Source organism: Anguilla rostrata, chromosome 19 (genome assembly GCF_018555375.3).
Source record: "Anguilla rostrata isolate EN2019 chromosome 19, ASM1855537v3, whole genome shotgun sequence".
Taxonomy (NCBI): domain Eukaryota; kingdom Metazoa; phylum Chordata; class Actinopteri; order Anguilliformes; family Anguillidae; genus Anguilla; species Anguilla rostrata.
The window spans coordinates 13660498-13677386 of record NC_057951.1 but is presented as its reverse complement, the minus strand read 5'-3'; the positions used below and the strand labels follow the sequence as shown (position 1 = coordinate 13677386).

The 16889-nt window shown below is 45.6% G+C and overlaps 1 pseudogene; it reads left to right on the top strand.

The window, feature by feature from the left end:
• The first annotated feature begins 3473 nt into the window (after window positions 1–3473).
• Window positions 3474–13227, top strand: LOC135245809 (transcription factor EC-like; annotated as a pseudogene).
• Window positions 13228–16889: the final 3662 nt, after the last annotated feature.

Here is a 16889-nt window from a genome sequence, read left to right as displayed (position 1 = left end):
CTGTACAGTCATTTGACAGAATATTTTGACAGAAGATGTGCATCACCATATTAAAATGGAGTGTGTGGTAATGCATCAAGACCCCCCCTCTCTATAATAATAATAATAATAATAATAATAATAATAATAATTATTATTATTATTATATCACAACGTATAGGGAAATTGCTATTTGCAATTGCAATTTGTACCTAAATTGCAGCTGTACTGCTTGTTGACAGGATGACAGGTAAGGCATCATTATAATCTCATTAGCTGGTCAGTACAGTTGAGCTTCCATGTAAAATCTCTAGCTGGTAATGAACACTATCTTTTTGGTCCAAAAAACACAAGGTAACCCCTGGAGTCGCTGTGAGAAATTAGACAGAAAGAAATCACTTGGCCATGCAGCAGAGTCAGCAGAACTTCATCAACTGTCAAATCGCTTTTGAGCAAGAGCAAGACTATTCATTAAAAAAAACAACCAGGCTGGCTGTCTTTATGATAACACTCTCAGAATGAGTGTGTTCAAATGTCTGTGAAACTGACGAAAGTGAGCATCAGTGCTCTTTCCTACCACCCCCAACATCACACACAGAGCCTGACTCCATCCCCAACATCACACACAGAGCCTGACTCTATCCCCAACATCACACACAGAGCCTGACTCCATCCCCAACATCACACACAGAGCCTGACTCCATCCCCAACATCACACACAGAGCCTGACTCCATCCCCAACATCACACACAGAGCCTGACTCCATCCCCAACATCACACACAGAGCCTGACTCCATCCCCAACATCACACACAGAGCCTGACTCTATCCCCAACATCACACACAGAGCCTGACTCCATCCCCAACATCACACACAGAGCCTGACTCTATCCCCAACATCACACGCAGAGCCTGACTTCGCCCCTACAGCACCTAACATTTTCAATAAAGTGATCGATGCCAGCGATAACCTTACAATTATAAGACATTTGTCAACTTTAAAATGGCCGTTATTGAGTTATTAGCATTTTCACACCACTCTCGCCTCCCCTGCAGTGGAGAGACACAGGCCTCCTGCACAAGCTCATGATCATCCACAGCACCCAAACTCGAGCGGCATGTCGAGGAAACGAGCCAAGCAGCACAGGCCCCTCTTTGTGGGCGCTCCGAAGCACTTTCCCTCCCATCAGGGTCAAAGGTCAAAGTTGATCTAATTTTCTGCTTAGCTCTCATTAAACGGCGATTGCATTATTTAATTTTCTCTAAACGAATTAGTGATGTAACAAACATATCTTCTGAAAAAGCTTTTGAACAGAGGTTGGAAAATGTTAGCCCACAGATGTACTTATGCGGAGCAAAAAAGAAAGTTAGATTTTCTTGTCCACTGAAAACCAAAAAGTTGTGGAGTGCTGTGATTTTGGGTTGCATATTGACCTTAATCAAATGTCAAATTTTAAGCCATACACAAGAGAATATATGTAAAGAGTATATAGTCGCAGATTAGTATGAATAACACACCATATTGTTCCAAATATGGCTGTGTTTCGGATTCAGAACTGAAATTGAATCGTTATATCAATTAAGACTGATTAATAATGCTATTGTCAGTGAATTGGAGGTGGATTCTAGAAATGTGCTGATTTGCAAAAAGGAGAGAACACCTTCATTGTGCTGAGAAAAAATGTGCATTCTTTGACTACCATGTTAACGTTCAGTTTTGTTCTCACTGGGAAAAAAAGAACAGAAACAAAATTACTTCTTCACAATAAGCTTCAAACAAACTCATGTGTTCTCTTTTTCTGCTTTTGCCTCCCTGTCTCTTCCCCTAATTTCACATCCTCTCAGCTCTCTGTTGTTCTGAGCCAAACATAACACATGCACATAGCATACGCAGACATAACCATGCACACATGCTCCAAGTTAACAGGTAAGAGGTATGCTTAAATACATTTATATAAAAAAACTGTGATCTAATACTAATAACATTGTCAATCTAAAACGACATGGTTGCTGGGAATTATATTACAATACCTAATTTGAAAATTTGCCAAGCACCACAGAATTAAAAAATGGTACATTTTATAACTTGAAAACAAATCTGGCTGTATCTGGTTAGATTATTACCACAATAAACATGAGTAGCAACAGACAGCCAGAACTGAGTGAGCAGCATCTGCTTAAGACTGATACCCAGCAGCATAGGCCTGAGGGACTGAACGCTGGGACAGGCATCTGTTTTTCTTCTGAAGAAAAGCAGAAGCAGCTCAACAGTCATCCAAAATAAATGCTGAGACACGCTTTCAGAAAAGAGTCCTTCTGCAGAGTCTGTGTGCCCTATATGTCTCTAGTGTGTCCACATCATGTCCACACACATGTCCCACACACAGTGTGTCCTCGGTGTGTGTACAGCATGCTGACAGTGTGTTCCAGTGTGTGTACAGCAGCACTGTCCTGACACATGTGATGTTCCAGTGTGTACAGCATGCTGACTGTGTGTTCCAGTGTGTGTACAGCATGCTGACTGTGTCCTCAGTGTGTGTACAGCATGCTGACTGTGTCCTCAGTGTGTGTACAGCATGCTGACTGTGTCCTCAGTGTGTGTACAGCATGCTGACTGTGTCCTCAGTGTGTGTACAGCATGCTGACAGTGTGTTCCAGTGTGTGTACAGCATGCTGCCAGTGTGTTCCAGTGTGTGTACAGCATGCTGACAGTGTGTTCCAGTGTGTGTACAGCATGCTGCCAGTGTGTTCCAGTGTGTGTACAGCATGCTGACAGTGTGTCCTCAGTGTGTGTACAGCATGCTGACTGTGTCCTCAGTGTGTGTACAGCATGCTGACTGTGTGTTCCAGTGTGTGTACAGCATGCTGACAGTGTGTCCTCAGTGTGTGTACAGCATGCTGACAGTGTCCTCAGTGTGTGTACAGCATGCTGACGGTCCTCGTGTTCAGCATGTGACTGTCCTCCAGTGTGTGTACAGCATGCTGACTGTGTCCTCAGTGTGTGTACAGCATGCTGACTGTGTCCTCATGGTGTACAGCATGTGACTGTGTCAGGTGTGTACAGCATGCTGACTGTGTCCTCAGTGTGTACAGCATGCTGACAGTGTCCTCAGTGTGTGTACAGCATGCTGACAGTGTCCTCAGTGTGTGTACAGCATGCTGACAGTGTGTCCTCAGTGTGCGTACAGCGTGCTGACAGTGTGTTCCAGTGTGTCCTCAGTGTACCCGTGTACCCCACAGCTGAGTGTATTTTACGCAGTTTTCAGTGTGAGGGTCAGAGAGGTGAGGGTTCCTCTTGGGACGGGGAATGTGCTGAGTTTGGCAGTACGTAACGGGGGGGGGGGGGAGGTCAGAAATGCCCCCACCCCCCCATTCTCACTTCTGCCTCAGCGCAGCTCTGAAAGCTGCTGTGTCATTTCTCTCTTTCATTTTCACTCGTTCTCCATCTGACGGAGACAGCATTCAGGAAACGCCCCCTCCCTACGGTTCCCCTTTTTTCTCCCTTCCTCTTCTCCTTTCTCCATCTCTGGGTCGCCGTGGTTAGAGTCGCCGTGGCGACGGTTCGGCCACGACTGACCGGCCCAGGGTCTCTGCTGCCAACGCTGCCGATTCGGGAGGAGGGAGGCATGAGCGGCTGCTGCGTCGTCAAGGTGATCTCCCTGACGGAAATCCAGGTTAGATTCCGTAAACTGTTCTTCAGAATATACCTGATCTGAGAGGTAACCCCACAGGCAATGCACTGCTGGGACAGTTCAGCTTTAATGGCAGATTAACAGAGTGGTAATGATGTGTCTGCATGTAAACCTTCAGCAACAGACAACTTTGTTTCAAGGGAACTAGTGCCACCAGCTCATGTACACCATGTGATGGGGAACACTGTCCAGCACAATACACTCGTGTGCTGCCTTATAGATCTGACCACTGAGAGTCACAGCCCTGGTGTAAATTCCAGCGTGGTTCCTGCCTGGCTTTAAGCTGCTCCAGCTGGTTTAAAGCTGGTTTGGAGATGCTCAGGCTGGCAACAAGATGGTCAAGATAGCAACTATGGTGGGTCTGCTTGGTACAGACAATTAGGCCATCACCAAATTCCCGATGGTATCCAGCTGGAGCAGAAGCTGGCTCCAGCTAGAGTCCATCATCAAATTCCAGCTGGAATCTCCACCAGAGAACTTGCTGCCAGGACGTGACTGGCAGCTTCATTTGGAGACCCATCCTCGCTTGTGATTGGACACCACCGTTTGAGCAGTAGTTTGGCTGGCTGTGTCCGAAGGGCATCTGCGGTGCAGCCAGTCCACAAATTCACCTTCAGTCGGCTGTAAGGTGCGTACAGCGATGATATTTTCGGCAAAAATGATCTGCTTTGACGACATGTAAAACGTGAATAGTCAGCTGTCAGCAAATGCACAGGAAAGAGGTTTTTAGTGCTGCCCTTTTGTAGGGGTACAGATAAATTGTGGACATGCGAACAGGGGCATTGGGTGCACGGTGTTTCACTGAGTTCAGTGTTTATTCTGGGATGATGTAGGGCATTGGTGTACAGTGTATTGCGTTGGTGCTTGATTTATATATGGTGTATATGATATGATATTGGTGCATGGTGTTTTAATGAGGTACTGCTTGATTGTTGTATGGTATATGCCACTAGTGTGCGGTGTTTTAGTGAGATAGCGGTTGATTGTTGGGAATTTGGGAAGTGATATTTCAGCGTCCATCCCACTGGTGACCTGTGAATTTTTCTCACATTTGATCTGCAAACTTCAATGGTCGAGAAAACCATGTAATAATAAATCAGCTGTGCCGATGACACACTGTTCCTTCGATATTACAACATCATCAAACTCCAGTCTTTCACAACCAAGACATTTGTGAAGTGAAAGAAGAACTGAGGTTACAGTGAAACTCTGAGTTCATCAATGTCTGTGTAGAAATTGCTTATTGTGCCAGGGAAGCCACAAAGCCACACTGCTTGCTTTAGGGAACAGAACGTGCCTGTCTGCAGCACTGCTTAATTGGTAGTGAAGGCTCATGCCATGATCACTGATAAATATATACGACTGGTAATTCCAGATTAGGGAGAGAAGTGAGGGGAAAAAGCATTAAAAATGTACAAAAAAGTATTTAACAAAAATAACTTCCAAATGGCATAATTTCCAAAAATGTATAAAGCAGCAATAAAAGTCATCATTGGGAGATATTCTCTGGGCAGTTGTTGTTTTAATCTCTGGGCCCCCATTCATAGCCCAGCCTCTGCCCTGGCCGTTTCACCCACTGCAGGAGAATTTGTTAATTCAATTACAGAAGCTTAACTGCTTAATGAGCATGTCTCCGCCACTTACAGTGGAGAGAAAGGCAATGTTAGGACACGGACAGATATCACGCTGTGGGCAATAGCCTGGCCCGAGCTCTGCTCCAGCGGGCAGACCCTTCATTCAGAAACAGACAGGAGCCTGTTTGCATAAAACATTCTGCCATTTTTGCCATTTATTCAAGATGATAAATATATTCTGTACTGTGTGTGTTTCATTTAATAATGGTGTAAATTAGGGGTCTTTTGCTACTTTTGCAATAACCAAATTATTCAAATTAATGAGCCCCCCCAATCATTTAACAAAATGGTTCATCCAAGCAGCTGGTGGGGCAATTCCCAGTGAGCATCATTTTCTCATAAATGAACCTAAGTTCAATAAGGAGCACTGTGTTCATTACAATGACGCCTGGTGGCATTCAGGCCCCTGACGGGATGCACAGTGAAGCTGCTACAGCCTTATTTACTGAGCACTGTACACAGGAAGGGGAGATGAGGTGACTGAGCTGTTGTCATGGAAACTTTCTGAACAAAAGAAAACTGACGTTCCGGAAACACAGGGGAAAACAGCATGAACTATGAACTTTGTCATCCGAGTCAAAAGTGCCAGGTAGGCATTACCACTGGCACCTGATGTCCTGACAGTCTCCATAAGGCCCTCCCATAGCTCTCCTGTACGCAGTTGCCATGGTTATTTTCTTATTGGTTACAAATGTAATTTTGTTAGAAAAATTTGTCTATATTTTCCCCTTCGGAAATGAGATCAATCATTTCATAATCATGTGCATTCTGTTTAATACAGATTGCATTAGACAAGAAATGAAAGCATAATAGAGTCTCTGTTTGTGGCACGATCCTGGTACACACGGTTCAGAACAATCCCGGAAAGTCAATGTTCCAGTGAACATTATTCAGGAGTCACAAGTAACTTCACAGGAATGGTCACAACATTGTTATTCAGTTTAGTTATTCCAATTCTAAAAAAAAAGAATCCTAACATATTTGCCTAAGCTTATATTGAGCTGAATATGAAAGAATATTCTGGATATCCTTTGGGCTGTTCCATCGAGCCCTGTAGTACCTGTATAAGAGCATTTGCATCAGGAAGTGACCATAAAGTCCTAAAGCCATTGATGACAGTTACTTCTACACATATTGATAATTAAAAATAATAAAGGCTTTTAAACTTTCTTTCACTGAAGATGGAATGCCTGTAATATAGTGCTGTTGGCCTGCTAATTTTCCTCTCTATGGATACAAACTTCACCTTGCAACCAGCACCTGAAACCAACGTAGCTTCCCTTTCCACTTCTTTTGAACAATTATAATTGTATTCCTGTCAATATTTAAATTTAAAAAAAAGAGCAATTAAATAAAACTTAAATAAATAAAATGCACTGAGGTGATAAAAAAAATGAATCTTAAAGAACCACTCAAGGAAACGTCAGCTTATTCAGTACACCACAAGTGCATATGTTGGTACTTCCTGAACTTAACCGATATTGTGAAAACTCAACAGTTTATGTCTGCATAGGATTATGCCAGTTCTTTTTCTAAAGTTTCTAAAAATAAACAAAAATCAACAATAAGCTCTCAGTTTCGGACTGATTTTATAGCGGGACGATGTCACACTAATGAGAAGGGAAACATAAAGATGCTTACACATAAAGATGTCCTTCTCTCCTGCTCTTTAAATGTATAGGTTACAGACGTACAACTGCCTAAAAATAGGTTTTTTTTTTGGCAAAGGGTATGTGAGACAATTGTCAGAGGGCTTGGTTTTAAAAAAGGCTATTGAGGGTAATTTAAACCACCTCTATTTAGAACAAACACTGTCTGTGTTTGACCCTTTCTAGGAAACATGACAAGCAAGTTTTTGATTGGCTGTTCCTAGCCAATAGAAATGGGTGGTCCCAGGAACAAAGTGATATAGACAGAGAGGTATGTCCAAACCAGGGCGATCAGCTGAGATTCGGTCTGTGTTGGTTCCTGATTTCCTACGTCTGAAAGTAAAGACGCGCTTCGACTTTGTCTCTGCAGTAGCTGGTGCCTTCCAGGAAACAGAACAAGCAGCAGTGGAATACTGGCTCTCCATGAGATAGCCACCGCATCGGATCTTACAAAAGCTCGGATTCAAAGAGAAACTGAAGACACAGGCCGGGAGAGAATGCCGCATTTATCCGACTGCAGTTACTACAAGATGAGAGAAGAAACCGGAGTTTCTAATGTAAGGACTTTTAAAAAGCATTCATGAAAATTTTTCTACATTGTTAAATGTCAAAAGTTTTTGCTCTTTTTGTGATGTCTGAAGTAGCTAAAACTTGCAAAACCAAAAGTAACTTGCAATGATGAGGCGTAAAAGAGCAGCATTGGGGTTTGCCTTCCATTAAGTAAGTTCAGGAAATGAAATGAAATACTCTCATTAATCCTTACGGACATTTCTGTAACGTTGGTGTCAAAATTAAGGTGATTTGCAGATTGAGTCTGATTTGCTGATTTGGGGCAGATTTGGCCAAATAATTGTGAACAGGTAGGCAGGTAATACTCCAGCGTTTTTTCCTAGAACAATAAAACCAACCATAGGGAGCAGAGCCGTCGATTCGTCCACCGTATGTACAGGCATGTCCAAGGCTTTCAGCTCTGCCAGTATAGCCAGAGAGGCCTGAGGTTTCATTCGCTGTACACGAGTTGACCGCTGTTATTGCGCTGGTCCTGCTCTTGTTGGACCCCGGAACACAATCAGCACAGACTAATTTGCCGAGGGAGCGAATTCAACGTGACACGCGGCAGTTCGAGGGGCTGCACAGGCACAGGTCGCAGAAAGCAGCCTGCTGTCAGTGGCAGCCTTTAGAACCAGTCTGAGATGCCGTCGCGCTTTCTGTGATCCGAACAGGTCCAGAAGGATCTGGAGAGCTCCACGGCTCACCTCCACCGGGCGCAGCAGTACCTGTCCCTGGGCTCCAGACAAACCGGACCGGGCCTCCTCGCCCTGTCCCACGCGGGGCAGCCCCTGGAACCCATGCCACCTGTGAGGAACGGGCATCTGCCCCCCGGCGGGGACGGTGGCGCCCTGGGCAACCACATCCCCCTGCTGAGCCTCACTGCACACGACAGCGAGGTGAGGCTGTGCTCTCTAACTCTGGCGCCCCCTGTGGGCCACACTGCCTCACTGCTCACCCATAACAGCACAGTAACCTCAATCACACTCAGACAGGCTGTAAGGGAGTACCAGTCTGACGTCGTGTTAGCTTTGTGCTTGCCATCTCCAGTAACCTTCACTCACTGCCACATCAATCGTAATTTACAACTGAAGGACTGTTTTCAAAATGATGCACAGGTCAAATTTAAAAGTGCACTCTGCACTCTGTTTCTCTCTTTAGTTCCCAATGGAGCACGTTATTGAAGACTTCATCAACCTTGAAACTGACTTCAAAGACGAGGACCTGGGATGCATGGAGTCAAACATCCTACGGCAAACCAACGTAAGCACCGAAAACCTCATCACTGAATTACCAGCCATCGCCCCACCATGTTATACAAAAACTTACTACTGTAATGATTAATCATTGTTACTCATGTATTTGTCCAATCAGAATGACTAATTTCCATTATTAATTGTGTATTTGTTCAATCAGAATGACTCATTTCCATTATTAATTGTGTATTTGTTCAATCAGAATGACTCATTTCCATTATTAATTGTGTATTTGTCCAATCAGAATGACTCATTTCCATTCATTATTAATTGTGTATTTGTCCAATCAGAATGACTCATTTCCATTCATTATTAATTGTGTATTTGTCCAATCAGAATGACTCATTTCCTTCTTTACTTCCTCTCTCTCTACCTAAGGGTCACCTGAGCAGCAGCCTGCTGGACCTGTACGGTGGTGACTCAGGTACGAGCCCCACGCACTGCAGGATGACACCTGGCCTAAGCCCCACACACCTGTGTGTGAAGGGGGAGGTCGCAGGTACGATGGCGTGTGGTGTGGAGTAACCCTCCGCTCGAACGCTGCCGTAGTGATGAGATGAGGGTCAGATAGATTTAATTTAATTAATCAGCTTATTTTGCAGGGACAGTGCACGTTAATAACACTTCAGTAAATGTGCCTGGGTTAGCCAGGGAGGCTAATTTCCTAACTACACAAACACATGTTTATTATGCTACGCGTTTAGCTGACGGGGGCAACGCACAGTAATCAACACATCCGCCATAGCAGCGGTGCAAAGGCAGCAGATTTATCCGAGCGGCTGATTTCAGTCTGCAGCCCCTGAAGCTTGACTGATGACAGACAGGGGAGTGCACAGCCCATTAGCCGCAGCGGCAGGGCTCCAGGTGCTCTGCCTGAGTCCCAGAGCCACAGAGGCCGTCTGCTTACGCCTGCAGTATGACACGAACCAGGAGCCCGTGCCTCTGTCCTCGACGGGCTTAACCCTCTGAGATGTCACAGATATGCAATCAGAATGTTCTGAACATTCTAACGCTGATGTCACAGTCACTGCTGGTACCTGAAAGCAGTGGAGCTCTAGAACACGGACTTAGAATCCTGGAAAATCTTCAAAGAGTGAAACCACAGAACAAAAACAGCAACCGGCTGCCTGCCTGCTGTTAATGCACACATTACATGCTCAGTGTATTGTGGCATGGAGGTGCTGGATCTGCACAGCGCTGTTCCGGAGTGTGGATGGGCTCCACGGCCTAGCGCGCAATCCTGACTCTGCCAAATGTTGTCATGTGCCCCATGGGTGGTACAGAATGGGGTATGACATCACCCAGTTTAGGGAGCACCCTTAGTAGACTCAAGAAGAGTCATTGTGTGCAAGTGAATTGCTAGTTGTCCTAAAGCAGCCTGCTCCAGGCTAATTTCCGCTCTTTCTTGCCTTTCAGAACACGACACGAGAGTCCAGTCCAAAGAGCGACAGAAGAAAGACAATCACAACATAAGTGAGAGCCCTTTCCATGGAACCCAAACTGCAATCTGAGTTTCATTATCTGCAAGTTTACATGAACTTGAATGAAAATGAAGGAAAAAAGAATGACACACTGCTGCCCCCTATTGGTTACTTGCCCTGGTGTAATAAACATTGCATAACAATGATTTCTTTGCCAAGGGCAGTAATTCACATTTTTTTCCATCCCACAAGTGCCCTGCAGACAAGTGCATCACTAATTATTATTCACTCTGCCACTCTGCTCTCTCAACAGTTGAAAGAAGACGAAGATACAACATTAATTACAGAATAAAAGAGCTGGGAACCATGATACCAAAATCCAACGACCCGTAAGTACTGTGGACTAAGCTACTCATTACAGGAATTTCATCTGTCAGATACAGTACAGTCAAGATGATTTCATCAAGATAAAATACACACACACATGCACACACACACCCACACACATACATGCACGCATACACACACACACACATTCATGCATGCATGCGCACGCACACACACACACACACACACGGTCCACCAGCCTTTGAACTGGACACCCACTCCTCTATATTTTACATTTCACAAAGCCACTTTCTACCCTCTTCTGACATAAACACTCAGCTCTGGCAGCCATTTTGCCGCACAGGGGCCTGAGAACCTTTCTTCCCACTGATATACTCGACTGCTCTGTTGAGACCGTAGGAAGCTTTTCCTCTGTGCGCGCCTGTGAGACAGCTGTGCTGACCCCCCTGCCCCCCCCCCCCGCCCCCCCGCAGAGACATGCGCTGGAACAAAGGCAGCATCCTCAAGGCCTCGTGCCTAGTGGCTACAATTGAGTGAGAACGGCAGAGGAGGCTGGAGCAGGCTAACCGTCGACTGCTGCTGCGTATACAGGTGGCTGGGCAGGCACCGTCGACTGCCTGCGTATACAGTGGTTGGCCTCTACTGCCCCTGTACTGCCCTCTATGCCCCTTACTGCCCTCTTACTGCCCCTACTGCCCTTACTGCCCCTCTACTGCCCCTGTACTGCCCCTGTACTGCCCCTACTGCCCCTCTACTGCCCCTGTACTGCCCCTGTACTGCCCCTGTACTGCCCCTACTGCCCTACTGCCCCTGTACTGCCCCTCTACTGCCCCTCTACTGCCCCCGTACTGCCCCTGTACTGCCCCTCTACTGCCCCTTACTGCCCTACTGCCCCTACTGCCCTACTGCCCCCTACTGCCCCTCTACTGCCCCGTACTGCCCTCTACTGCCCCTACCGTACTGCCCCTCTACTGCCCCCGTACTGCCCCCTACTGCCCTCTACTGCCCCTACTGCCCTCTGCCTTACTGCCCCTACTGCCCCTCTACTGCCCCCTACTGCCCCTCTACTGCCCCTCGTACTGCCCCTCACTGCACCTACCCCTCTCCTACTTGTGTCTATGCCCCGGCTCCTCCTGCTATTTTGAGCAGAGTGATATATTGGCCACTCAGTGGGAAGATATGAGGCTGTATGCAAACAAATATACATTTATATGAAGAAGGTCATTGTGTGTGCAGCTATAGGCACAGCTATTTTTACCCTCAATGCTAACAGGCTATAAAGACAGGGCTCTTTGGTGGACACCTCTTTGCCCGTTATTTCTTTACCATGTAAATAGCATGAGCTCAGTGTCAGACTGTACCGCCATCTTAGACCACACAAAGGTGTAATAAATGGAGATAAAGTTTGAGATGTGGTTAAAGTGGGCCTGGTGGGTGACCCTAAGCCTGTACGTGTCTTCTTCAGGAGCTGGAGCTGCAGGCCGGGCTGCATTGCCTCCCCAGTGTGGGGTCCGCTCTGGGGGGACCCGAGCCAGGCCCCCCCCAGCTGCTCAAAGTCCCCCAGGCCCCGGCCCAGACGCTGTACCAGGAGGGGGTGGGGGCGGAGTTCGGCCAGCCGGAGGGGGGCGGTGACCTGCTGTCCCAGTACTCAGACCTGTTCGGCGCGCCCCTGAAGAGGGAGCAGGACCTGGACCAGCTGCTGATGGACGCTCCGCTCTCCCCCTTCGGCGCCGGCTCGCTGCTCCTGTCCTGCTCCTCCTCCTCGCCCAACCCGTCCCCCCTGGCCCCGCCCCGCGCCTCCCCCCTCACCCTGCTCCACACCTCCTCCGAGGCCTCCAAAGACAGCAGTAGGAGGAGCAGCTTCAGCACGGATAACACGGATGACCTCTGACCTGCCAGCCGAGTGTCGGCCTCTATCCCATAATTCCATGCACAGACCCGCCAGATCACTGCTTCCATGACTGCAGTCTATGAACAGTCCCAATGGGGCCAAATATTATCTCATTTGAAATATATTTTGTTTACTTTCAATAATTCTAAAATTTGCACATTTTAGTCTTTAACATGAAACCAACTGTCTCGGTTTACACACCAATGATAAAACTGTGATCACTGTAATTATTAAATATTTACAAAAAACAAGCTACATGCCTTATTTAAATCTGTGATACCATTAAATCAATCTCCCTCCCTGACCCCAGACTCCTCCTCATTCTAACCCTTTGCAAAGGGTGTGACCTGCGTCTGATCGTGGATGCAGGAGGAGTGGGAGGGTGCTGGTGCGGACACTCAGTCCCCTAAAACACTTGAAGACGTTGGAAAATGAGAAAGAGTTCCAGCAGCGGAGCTGCAGTTCTTCCCCTGCGTGTGCAGCCTGTGTGAGGAAATGGCCACTATGGGACGGCTAGCAGAGCGTGGAGATAACGGCTCTGTCAGCGCCTGCAGACCGCGCTCTCAGAGACGGGCTGTGTGCATTATTCATTCCCCCTCCCCCGGTCCTTAGAGACGGACCCATCCATAATGAATCAATAATTAATCAATAACTGTTGATTAAATGTGGAGAGCCGGCCCTATTACACCCATCCCGCTGCTGAGAACTTTTCTCAGATCCCTCACCTTACTGATCATTTGTATTGATAGGCGAAGGGGGGAAAAAAATCACTTTTAACTGTATTTAAACAAATAAAAAAATAAAAAACCTGTGCGTGTACATGTGGAAGTCTGTCTAATGAGCATCAGGGCTGAAAAACATACATATTTATGAGCCTCTCATTCTGGGCCCCCCTGAAGTTCTGCCTCTAACTGACAGGGAAGTCTGATGGGCAGAATGAGGCCTGTTCAGCCCGAAGAGAAACTGCAGGGAAGAAGATTTATGGGGACATTTGGAGGAAACAAAAGTATTCATAAAATTCCAAAACAAACCGGATTGTTTCCTGTTCGTCAGAACTTTGAGTACGTACAAATTCACACCACTAGGTGTCAGTATTGGCACAGATATGGAAGGGAGGGGGGCCAGAGAACGAATGTAATTCCTGGAATATTTTTTCAGCCAAGAAGAGTTAATTTCAGGAAAACTTATCGAAATCAGTTTAATATTAATCAAAACACTATTTTCTCAAAATAGCTCCAAGCTCGTGCTTCAGCAGAAGAGTTATATAATTTAAGTTGTGAAACACAGTTACCCTGAGCATTTAAACAGGCCACATATACAGTACAACACTGTCTGAACAGGCACTGTGGCTTACAGCATACTGTAATAACACAAAGGATTTTACTCTGATAATACTGTACAGGCTACAGCTGTTTGTTTGTGTTTGTGTGTGTGTGTGTGTATGCATGCATGTGTGTGTGTGTGTGTGTGTGTGTGTGTGTGTGTGTGTGTGTGTGTGTGTGTGTGTGTGCGTGATGGGTGTGTGTGTGTGTGTGTGTGCGCGTATGCGTGCGTGTGTGTGTGTGTATGCATGCGTTTGTGTGTGTGTGTGTGTGTATGCGTGTGTGTGTGTGTGTGTGCATGTATGAATGTTTCTGTGTGTTATACTCAAGCGTATCCTCTAAATGTACCAGCATCTCCAGGTTTTTTAGCAGCCCCATCTTCACTGATGATTTCTAAAAATGTTTTTTAAAATGTGCTCCTGTAGCAAATCATAATTTCTAAATAATCACAGAGCCATCACATACAGTATATCAAAGGAAAATTTAGTCATGGTTTAAAAAAATAAAAAAAAACCCCACTCTCATATACGCTAAAATAAACACTCACCTCAATTAAAACTGAGTAGTTAATTTGTATCATATTTACACAGTTTCACATTTAACTACTATGATAAACTTCCAATTACAACAACATGCATAAAACAATCATATGGGGTGCTGTGGTGAACGTGATGAAATTTAATTACCCTCGTCATGCTGAAAGTGATTAATAAAAAGCGTTAATTACCAATGCCACAAAGAGCTGGAATGCAGGGGGGGAAAACACGACGCTGTGTAAGAACGTTACTAAACGGAAACATGGCAGTGCAGGCCATTTCCTCCTGTCACCCCAGCAAAACAAAGCATTAACAATGTTTAATGAAGCCGAATAAAACCATTAATTATGGAAATAAAGCTGTAATGTGTCGCGCACAAACAGGCAGATACGTATTCTGAAGAGACAGAACAGTAGGAGCCCGGCTGCTCTTCAGACCAAGGAAGCTACAGAGCTGCCAATCCTAGTCTGGACTGGGGGAAAAACATCAATACTGTAATTGGGTTTAATGTGTTCATGGTTATGGATAAGTGTTACATAACATTATTATTATGTATTATTACTATGAGTGTTGTTCCTTATCTGACTTGTGTTTTGTAGTTGTTTTGATAAAAGCGTCGCTTTGATAAAAGCGTTTGCCAAATAAATGTAATGTATCCTTCTAAGACCCAAAATGCAAGTGTTTTGAATGACAAAAAACACGTTGGACTGAAAATACTTTCAAAAATATAATTGCTTATATTTTTATTGAATGTAAAGTGTAGGTTTCAGCCTGGTAGAATATATGGCTCTTGATATTAAGACCAGAGACTGATGTCCCCTACAGGAGACAAAAACGAATTGGAGGATCTATAACCATACTGTGCATTTCTAACACATTCTTTTTTCTTTTTTTTTTTTGATGATGTTGCTCTTTCTGCTCCAGAGCAGTTTTACTGTACGAATACCAGGACAAGTGATTAAATACAAAGAGTTATTTTAGGAGCAGTCGGATAAATAAATAAGCGGGCAATTTAAACAATCTTATCTGTGAATAATGCCTCGGTCGTCGCCGAGGTTTGCAGTGCGTCTGCGTGACTAATGCCGTGTTTGGATCAACCGCTTGTGCCGTAATCGTGTTGCGCAGCAGATTCCCGTGTCAAGCCCGTGCACTTTACCGGGTACTCCCCAACAGTGGGAGGGCAACAACAAACAAGACACGATAGATATTACGGATTAGAAAACAGCACAGATTTAAATTCCGCCTCATTGCCCTCCACGCTCACAAACACCCCTTCCTTTTTATCGCGTATTATGGAGTTTGTCACGGTTGCAGCTGTCATATTCAAAATAAATACATAAACAAACTGCGCGCGGCTAATGAGCGCAATCCGCTTTGCAACACATCAATTACGCTGTTCATTCTTCCACCAGGAGGGCTTTCGTGACGGTCTTTCGTGGTTATCACGCCGCCCCTTGTTAGAAAACTGTTTAGTACATAATAATAGGGGGCTCTGGATGCAGGTAGCAGGCAGGTGCGCTCAGTGGATTAGACAAACAGGCTCCTTAATGAAATTATTAACCACCCTCGGCTCCACCTTCCCTCCCACTGCCAGCTCTCCCCCGTCAGCTCATTGCTGCCATTTTATCCGAAGAATGTTCCAGAACCAAAGAAAAGCAGTGAGTGGGAGTTGGGGCTTCTTTGGAACAGGGTGCACATTGGCAGATTACATGCGATGGCTCGTTTATTAAAACGACCTTGATGAAAAACATGGCAGTTCATTTTGAGGATCGCTGCATGTTTGTCTTAACGGACACCGTGCCTTTTTTGTGCGTCTAATTACCATTACATGCAGGAGAGAATGGCATTTCTGTGTGTGTGTGTGTGTGTGTGTGTGTGTGTGTGTGCGCGTGTGCGTGTGTGTGCGCGTGTGTGTCCTCTAAACACATACTTGATGGTGTTTATTTGTGTGCTTAGGATTCTCTTCATAATGTACATGCATTTTAACTGCGATCCCTGGTAGCTAGGTCTCCAAGGAATTTTTAACTCAAACTTTCCTGGGAACATAAAGTAAATAAACTTAAATAAATAAATGAACTTCAACGGAGCCTCAAATGAGCTTAAGGCTGCGGTGCTTCGGGTCTTCCCTGCAAGGCTGACTGTGTGTTTGCACACTTCTGTGGTTCTGGGTGTGGATGTTAAAGTGGTGGCAAACTCCTTTTTGCCGTGCAGTATATATATAAAAAAAAATTATTTTACTTTTTATTTGGCATATTTGGAGCTTTTCAGCATTTCAGGAGCTGAGATCAGAACAAAAAGCTCACAGAACAAGTCTTTCTCTCTTCCTGTCTCTCTTTCTGTCTCTCTCTTTCTGTCTTTCTCTTCCTGTCTCTCTCTCTCTCTCCTTTCCCCCCTGGCCCCTCAGAAGAAGAAAGGCACTTTTGTTAAATTCAGCACCTGAAACGGGAACAGCAGTTTCACATCAGCAGTGGCTGAAAGGTAAACAAGTTCAGAGCCAGCCCTCCTGTTCAGTCTGGCTCCGGCCCTCACATTTATAAGGGAGGGAGAGGGGGGGAGATAGAGGGAGGGAGGGAGAGAGAGACAGAGATAGAGGGAGGGAGGAAGGGAGAGAGA